The sequence below is a fragment of the Coffea eugenioides genome, unplaced genomic scaffold (genome assembly GCF_003713205.1).
Source record: "Coffea eugenioides isolate CCC68of unplaced genomic scaffold, Ceug_1.0 ScVebR1_3350;HRSCAF=4551, whole genome shotgun sequence".
In the NCBI taxonomy this organism is placed as follows: Eukaryota; Viridiplantae; Streptophyta; class Magnoliopsida; order Gentianales; family Rubiaceae; genus Coffea; species Coffea eugenioides.
This window is the reverse complement of record NW_020863919.1, coordinates 1-8236: the sequence shown is the minus strand read 5'-3', so window position 1 is coordinate 8236 and position 8236 is coordinate 1. Positions and strand designations below refer to the sequence as shown.

Genomic DNA, 8236 nt, shown 5'->3' with positions numbered 1-8236 from the left:
GGATAAAGAACGAATAGGAAATTTGGATTTCGAAACAAAAAAGAGAGGGGTGCAACACGAGTACTTCCCAGGGGGTCACCCATCCTAGTACTACCCTCGCCCAAGCACGCTTAACTTCGGAGTTCTGATGGGATCCGGTGCACTAGTGCTGGTATGATCGCCCCCGCCATTTTCCTTTCGCTTTATTCTTTTAAACCACCCCGTGCTGCGAAACAGTGTGGCTTTTCGAGACCGAAATTCATTTTAAGCTTCGATTCAAGCATTTTCCTCTTATCTTTTTATTTATTTACTTTACATTTTTTTTGTTATTGATATGCACCTTATTTTTTTCCCTCATCCCGCAACTCTAAATTATCATGAAATCAATCCTTCACGCTTGCGGTGATACATTTGCGCCCACAAATTTGAGCGACGATCCGGGCATTGATCGAACCGTACCGTTCCTGATTTGTCTCGCGCCTTCAGACCCGCCTTCATGCTTCGACAAGAAACAAAATATAAAGCAATCGTTCCGACGGAGCTAAATTACTACAGGATAAAGAACGATTAGGAAATTTCGATTTCGAAACAAAAAAGAGAGGGGTGCAACTCGAGGACATCCCAGGGGGTCACGCATCCTAGTACTACTCTCGCCCAAGCACGCTTAACTTCGGAGTTCTGATGGGATCCGGTGCATTAGTGCTGGTATGATCGCCCCCGCCATTTTCCTTTCGCTTTATTCCTTTAAACTACCCAGTCCTGAAAAGCAGTGTGGCTTTTCTAGACCGAAATTCATTTTAAGCTTCGATTCAAGCATTTTCCTCTTATCCTTTTATTTATTTACTTTATATTTTTTTTGTTATTGATTTGCACCCTATTTTTTTCCCTCATCCCGCAACTCTAAATTATCATGAAATGAATCCTTCACGCTTGCGGTGATACATTTGCGCCGACAAATTTGAGCGACGATCCGGGTTTTGATCGAGCAATACCGTTCCTGATTTGTCTCGCGCCTTCAGACCCGCCTTCATGCTTCGACAAGGAGCAAAATATAAAGCAATCGTTCCGACGGAGCTAAATTACTACAGGATAAAGAACGAATAGGAAATTTGGATTTCGAAACAAAAAAAAGAGGGTGCAACACGAGGACTTCCCAGGGGGTCACCCATTCTAGTACTACTCTCGCCTAAGCACGCTTAACTTCGGAGTTCTGATGGGATCCGGTGCATTAATGCTGGTATGATCGCACCCGCCATTTTCCTTTCGCTTTATTCCTTTAAACTACCCAGTCCTGCGAAGCAGTGTGGCTTTTCTAGACCGAAATTCATTTTAAACGTCAATTCAAGCATTTTTCTCTTATCCTTTTATTTATTTACTTTATGTTTTTTTTTGTTCTTGATTTGCACCCTGTTTTTTTCCCTCATCCCGCAACTCTAAATTATCATGAAATCAATCCTTCACGCTTGCGGTGATACATTTGCGCCCACAAATTTGAGCGACGATCCGGGCTTTGATCGAGCCGTACCGTTATTGATTTGTCTCGCGCCTTCAGACCCGCCTTCATGCTTCGACAAGAAGCAAAATATAAAGCAATCGTTCCGACGGAGCTAAATTACTACAGGATAAAGAACGAATAGGAAATTTGGATTTCGAAACAAAAAAGAGAGGGGGGCAACACGAGGACTTCCCAGGGGGTCACCCATCCTAGTACTATACTCGCCCAAACACGCTTAACTTCGGAGTTCTGATGGGATCCGGTGCATTAGTGCTGGTATGATCGCACCCGCCATGTTCCTTTCGCTTTATTCTTTTAAACCACCCCGTGCTGTGAAACAGTGTGGCTTTTCTAGACCGAAATTCATTTTAAGCTTCGATTCAAGCATTTTCCTCTTATCCTTTTATTTATTTACTTTATATTTTTTTTTGTTATTGATTTGCATCCTGTTTTTTTCCCTCATCCCGCAACTCTAAATTATCATGAAATCAATCCTTCACGCTTGCAGTTAGGGGTGGCAATTCGGGTCCAAATCAGGTTGGCGGGTCGGGTTCGGGTCAACAGACCCGCCAGAAAATCTGTTGACCCGAACCCCGACCCGCCAACCCGTGACGGGTCAGGTATGCTGACCCGAACCCGAAAATTTCCAGGTTTTACGGGGGCGGCGGTCGACACCCGAAATGAACCGAACTTAATTTTAATTTATTAATTTATCCTGTAATTTCTAATAAAATCAATTTCTCACAAACTAATTACATAATCAGTATAAAATTTAACATAAATGATTCCAAATCAAATCTAAAATAAAATTAAACACCGTAAAAAGTGTTTATCCCAGCAAAAATATAAAATAAATTAAAAACATATAAAGTGAAAAAATAATATAATAAATTATTTGTCCAAGTATAATAATTTCAACTTCACACAAATTAAATAAATTCGTTTAGGATTAAGTAATTAATGCCTTTGAAAAAAAGAATAACTCAGTTTAGTTAGATAAAATTATTTTTATGTTTATTAAATTATTTTTAATTCGTAAACGGGTCGTATCGGGTCATATCAGGTCACCACGGGTTGACCCGAAATCGACCGGTTTTCTTTTCCGGTTCATCGGGTTTCACCCGATTCTGACCCGAATTCCGCGAAACCTACAACCCAACCCATTAATTTCGTGTTACGTTCGGTGTCGTGTTTTCCAGGTCGTGTCGAAAATTTCCACCAAGTTGCGGTGATACATTTGCGCCGACAATTTGAGCGACGATTCCGGGCTTGATCGAGCCGTAGTTCCCTGATTTGTCTCGCGCCCTTCAGACCCGCCTTCACGCTTCGGACAAGAAGCAAAAATTAAAGCAATCGTTCCGACGGAGCTAAATACTACAGGTAAAGACGAATAACGGAAATTTTGGATTTCGAAACAAAAAAGAGAGGGGTGGCAACACGAGGACTTCCAGGGGTCACCATCCTAAGTACTTGACCTCGCCCAAGCAACCGCTTAACTTCGGAGTTCTGATGGGATCCGGTGCATTAGTCTGGTATGATCGAACCGCGCCATGTTTGCCTTTCGTTTATTCTTTTAAACTACGCGTCCTGCCGAAGAGTGTGGCTGTTTCTTAGACCGAAATTCATTTAAGGTCAAATTCAAGCATTTTCCTCTTATCCTTTTATTTTATTTACTTTATATTTTTTTTTGTTATTGATTTGCACCTGTTTTTTTCCCTCATCCCGCAACTCTAAATTAATCATGAAATCAATCCTTCCGCTTGCGTTAGGGGTGGCAATTCGGGTCCAAATCAGTTGGCGGTCGGGTTCGGGTCACAGACCCGCCAAAAATCTGTTGACCCGAACCCGACCGCCAACCCGAGGGTGCAGGTATGCTGACCCGAACACCGAAGATTTCAGGTTTCGGGGCGGCGGGTTCGACCGAAATGACCCGAAGACTTAATTTTAATTTATTAATTTAATCACTGGTAATTTCTAATAATAAATTTCTCTCAAAACTAATTACATAATCAAGTAATAAAAATTTAAATAAATGATTCCAAATCAAATCTAAAATAAATTAAACACCGTAAAAGTGTTTTATCCCAAGCAAAATATAAAATAAATTAAAACAATATAAAAGTGAAAAATAATATAATATATTATTTGTCCAAGTATAATAATTTCAACTTCACACAAATTAAACAAATTCGTTTAGGATTAAGTAATTAATGCCTTTGAAAAAGAGAATAACTTAGTTTAGTTAGATAAAATTATTTTTATGTTTTTTAAATTATTTTTAATTCGTAAACGGGTCATATCGGGTCAGATCAGGTCACCACGGGTTGACCCGAAATCGACCGGTTTTCTTTTCGGGTTCATCGGGTCCAACCCGATTCTGACCCGAATTCCCGAAACCTCAACCCAAACCCATTAATTTCGTGTTAGGTTCGTGTCGTGTTTTCAGGTCGTGTCGAAAATTGCCACCCCTAGTTGCGATGATACATTTGCGCCGACAAATTTGAGCGACGATCCGGGCTTTGATCGAGCCGTACCGTTCCTGATTTGTCTCGCGCCTTCAGACCCGCCTTCACGCTTCGACAAGAAGCAAAATATTAAGCAATCGTTCCGACGGAGCTAAATTACTACAGGATAAAGAACGAATAGGAAATTTGGATTTCGAAACAAAAAAGAGAGGGGTGCAACACGAGGACTTCCCAGGGGGTCACCCATCCTAGTACCACTCTCGCCCAAGCACGCTTAACTTCGGAGTTCTGATGGGATCCGGTGCATTAGTGCTGGTATGATCGCACCCGCCATGTTCCTTTCGCTTTATTCTTTTAAACTTCCCCGTCCTGCGAAGCAGTGTGGCTTTTCTAGACCGAAATTCATTTTAAGCGTCAATTCAAGCATTTTCCTCTTATCCTTTTATTTATTTACTTTATATTTTTTTTTGTTATTGATTTGCACCCTGTTTTTTTCCCTCATCCCGCAACTCTAAATTATCATGAAATCAATCCTTCACGCTTGCGGTGATTCATTTGCGCCGACAAATTTGAGCGACGATCCGGGCATTGATCGAGCCGTACCGTTCCTGATTTGTCTCGCGCCTTCAGACCCGCCTTCATGCTTCGACAAGAAGCAAAATATAAAGCAATCGTTCCGACGGAGCTAAATTACTACAGGATAAAGAACGAATAGGAAATTTGGATTTCGAAACAAAAAAGAGAGGGGTGCAACACGAGTACTTCCCAGGGGGTCACCCATCCTAGTACTACTCTCGCCCAAGCACGCTTAACTTCGGAGTTCTGATGGGATCCGGTGCACTAGTGCTGGTATGATCGCCCCCGCCATTTTCCTTTCGCTTTATTCTTTTAAACCACCCCGTGCTGCGAAACAGTGTGGCTTTTCGAGACCGAAATTCATTTTAAGCTTCGATTCAAGCATTTTCCTCTTATCCTTTTATTTATTTACTTTACATTTTTTTTGTTATTGATATGCACCTTATTTTTTTCCCTCATCCCGCAACTCTAAATTATCATGAAATCAATCCTTCACGCTTGCGGTGATACATTTGCGCCCACAAATTTGAGCGACGATCCGGGCATTGATCGAACCGTACCGTTCCTGATTTGTCTCGCGCCTTCAGACCCGCCTTCATGCTTCGACAAGAAACAAAATATAAAGCAATCGTTCCGACGGAGCTAAATTACTACAGGATAAAGAACGATTAGGAAATTTCGATTTCGAAACAAAAAAGAGAGGGGTGCAACTCGAGGACATCCCAGGGGGTCACGCATCCTAGTACTACTCTCGCCCAAGCACGCTTAACTTCGGAGTTCTGATGGGATCCGGTGCATTAGTGCTGGTATGATCGCCCCCGCCATTTTCCTTTCGCTTTATTCCTTTAAACTACCCAGTCCTGAAAAGCAGTGTGGCTTTTCTAGACCGAAATTCATTTTAAGCTTCGATTCAAGCATTTTCCTCTTATCCTTTTATTTATTTACTTTATATTTTTTTTGTTATTGATTTGCACCCTATTTTTTTCCCTCATCCCGCAACTCTAAATTATCATGAAATGAATCCTTCACGCTTGCGGTGATACATTTGCGCCGACAAATTTGAGCGACGATCCGGGTTTTGATCGAGCAATACCGTTCCTGATTTGTCTCGCGCCTTCAGACCCGCCTTCATGCTTCGACAAGGAGCAAAATATAAAGCAATCGTTCCGACGGAGCTAAATTACTACAGGATAAAGAACGAATAGGAAATTTGGATTTCGAAACAAAAAAAAGAGGGTGCAACACGAGGACTTCCCAGGGGGTCACCCATTCTAGTACTACTCTCGCCTAAGCACGCTTAACTTCGGAGTTCTGATGGGATCCGGTGCATTAATGCTGGTATGATCGCACCCGCCATTTTCCTTTCGCTTTATTACTTTAAACTACCCAGTCCTGCGAAGCAGTGTGGCTTTTCTAGACCGAAATTCATTTTAAACGTCAATTCAAGCATTTTTCTCTTATCCTTTTATTTATTTACTTTATGTTTTTTTTTGTTCTTGATTTGCACCCTGTTTTTTTCCCTCATCCCGCAACTCTAAATTATCATGAAATCAATCCTTCACGCTTGCGGTGATACATTTGCGCCCACAAATTTGAGCGACGATCCGGGCTTTGATCGAGCAATACCGTTCCTGATTTGTCTCGCGCCTTCAGACCCGCCTTCATGCTTCGACAAGGAGCAAAATATAAAGCAATCGTTCGGACGGAGCTAAATTACTACAGGATAAAGAACGAATAGGAAATTTGGATTTCGAAACAAAAAAGAGAGGGGGGCAACACGAGGACTTCCCAGGGGGTCACCCATCCTAGTACTATACTCGCCCAAACACGCTTAACTTCGGAGTTCTGATGGGATCCGGTGCACTAGTGCTGGTATGATCGCCCCCGCCATTTTCCTTTCGCTTTATTCTTTTAAACCACCCCGTGCTGCGAAACAGTGTGGCTTTTCGAGACCGAAATTCATTTTAAGCTTCGATTCAAGCATTTTCCTCTTATCCTTTTATTTATTTACTTTACATTTTTTTTGTTATTGATTTGCACCTTATTTTTTTCCCTCATCCCGCAACTCTAAATTATCATGAAATCAATCCTTCACGCTTGCGGTGATACATTTGCGCACACAAATTTGAGCGACGATCCGGGCATTGATCGAACCGTACCGTTCCTGATTTGTCTCGCGCCTTCAGACCCGCCTTCATGCTTCGACAAGAAACAAAATATAAAGCAATCGTTCCGACGGAGCTAAATTACTACAGGACAAAAAACGAATAGGAAATTTGGATTTCGAAACAAAAAAGAGAGGGGTGCAACACGAGGACTTCCCAGGGGGTCACCCATCCTAGTACTATTCTCGCCCAAACACGCTTAACTTCGGAGTTCTGATGGGATCCGGTGCATTAGTGCTGGTATGATCGCACCCACCATTTTCCTTTCGCTTTATTCTTTTAAACCACCCCGTGCTGCGAAACAGTGTGGCTTTTCTAGACCGAAATTCATTTTAAGCTTCGATTCAAGCATTTTCCTCTTATCCTTTTATTGTACTTTACTATTTTTTTTGTATTGATTTGCATCTATTTTTTCTCCCTCATCCCGCAACTCAATTAATATGAAATCAATTCATCACGCTTTGCGGTTGAATACATGCGCGACAAATGAGGACGATCCGGGCTTTGATCGACCGTACCGTTTCTATTGTCTCGCGCCTTCAGACCCGCCTTCATGCTTCGACAAGGAGCAAAATATAAAGCAATCGTTCGGACGGAGCTAAATTACTACAGGATAAAGAACGAATAGGAAATTTGGATTTCGAAACAAAAAAAAGAGGGTGCAACACGAGACTTCCCAGGGGGTCACCCATTCTAGTACTACTCTCGCCTAAGCACGCTTAACTTCGGAGTTCTGATGGGATCCGGTGCATTAATGCTGGTATGATCGCACCCGCCATTTTCCTTTCGCTTTATTCCTTTAAACTACCCAGTCCTGCGAAGCAGTGTGGCTTTTCTAGACCGAAATTCATTTTAAACGTCAATTCAAGCATTTTTCTCTTATCCTTTTATTTATTTACTTTATGTTTTTTTTTGTTCTTGATTTGCACCCTGTTTTTTTCCCTTATCCCGCAACTCTAAATTATCATGAAATCAATCCTTCACGCTTGCGGTGATACATTTGCGCCCACAAATTTGAGCGACGATCCGGGCTTTGATCGAGCCGTACCGTTACTGATTTGTCTCGCGCCTTCAGACCCGCCTTCATGCTTCGACAAGAAGCAAAATATAAAGCAATCGTTCCGACGGAGCTAAATTACTACAGGACAAAAAACGAAAGGAAATTTGGATTTCGAAACAAAAAAAAGAGGGGTGCAACACGAGGACTTCCCAGGGGGTCACCCATCCTAGTACTATTCTCGCCCAAACACGCTTAACTTCGGAGTTCTGATGGGATCCGGTGCATTAGTGCTGGTATGATCGCACCCGCCATGTTCCTTTCGCTTTATTCTTTTAAACCACCCCGTGCTGCGAAAAAGTGTGGCTTTTCGAGACCCAAATTCATTTTAAGCTTCGATTCAAGCATTTTCCTCTTATCCTTTTATTTATTTACTTTACATTTTTTTTGTTATTGATATGCACCTTATTTTTTTCCCTCATCCCGCAACTCTAAATTATCATGAAATCAATCCTTCACGCTTGCGGTGATACATTTGCGCCCACAAATTTGAGCGACG

The 8236-nt window shown here is 41.9% G+C and overlaps 12 non-coding genes across 12 annotated transcripts; all 12 read right to left on the bottom strand.

The window, feature by feature from the left end:
• Positions 1-46: 46 nt before the first annotated feature.
• On the bottom strand, positions 47-165 carry LOC113757840. The gene has a single exon (XR_003466503.1). It is a non-coding gene; the product is annotated as a 5S ribosomal RNA (ribosomal RNA).
• A 414-nt stretch (positions 166-579) lies between these two features.
• On the bottom strand, positions 580-698 carry LOC113757836. The gene has a single exon (XR_003466499.1). It is a non-coding gene; the product is annotated as a 5S ribosomal RNA (ribosomal RNA).
• A 413-nt stretch (positions 699-1111) lies between these two features.
• LOC113757832 lies at positions 1112-1230 on the bottom strand. The gene has a single exon (XR_003466495.1). It is a non-coding gene; the product is annotated as a 5S ribosomal RNA (ribosomal RNA).
• Positions 1231-1645: 415 nt separating this feature from the next.
• On the bottom strand, positions 1646-1764 carry LOC113757833. Its single transcript, XR_003466496.1, has one exon. It is a non-coding gene; the product is annotated as a 5S ribosomal RNA (ribosomal RNA).
• Positions 1765-4149: 2385 nt separating this feature from the next.
• LOC113757828 lies at positions 4150-4268 on the bottom strand. Its single transcript, XR_003466492.1, has one exon. It is a non-coding gene; the product is annotated as a 5S ribosomal RNA (ribosomal RNA).
• A 415-nt stretch (positions 4269-4683) lies between these two features.
• LOC113757839 lies at positions 4684-4802 on the bottom strand. The gene has a single exon (XR_003466502.1). It is a non-coding gene; the product is annotated as a 5S ribosomal RNA (ribosomal RNA).
• A 414-nt stretch (positions 4803-5216) lies between these two features.
• LOC113757835 lies at positions 5217-5335 on the bottom strand. Its single transcript, XR_003466498.1, has one exon. It is a non-coding gene; the product is annotated as a 5S ribosomal RNA (ribosomal RNA).
• A 413-nt stretch (positions 5336-5748) lies between these two features.
• Positions 5749-5867, bottom strand: LOC113757830. The gene has a single exon (XR_003466494.1). It is a non-coding gene; the product is annotated as a 5S ribosomal RNA (ribosomal RNA).
• A 415-nt stretch (positions 5868-6282) lies between these two features.
• LOC113757829 lies at positions 6283-6401 on the bottom strand. The gene has a single exon (XR_003466493.1). It is a non-coding gene; the product is annotated as a 5S ribosomal RNA (ribosomal RNA).
• A 414-nt stretch (positions 6402-6815) lies between these two features.
• On the bottom strand, positions 6816-6934 carry LOC113757838. Its single transcript, XR_003466501.1, has one exon. It is a non-coding gene; the product is annotated as a 5S ribosomal RNA (ribosomal RNA).
• A 402-nt stretch (positions 6935-7336) lies between these two features.
• LOC113757834 lies at positions 7337-7454 on the bottom strand. The gene has a single exon (XR_003466497.1). It is a non-coding gene; the product is annotated as a 5S ribosomal RNA (ribosomal RNA).
• Positions 7455-7868: 414 nt separating this feature from the next.
• LOC113757837 lies at positions 7869-7987 on the bottom strand. Its single transcript, XR_003466500.1, has one exon. It is a non-coding gene; the product is annotated as a 5S ribosomal RNA (ribosomal RNA).
• Positions 7988-8236: the final 249 nt, after the last annotated feature.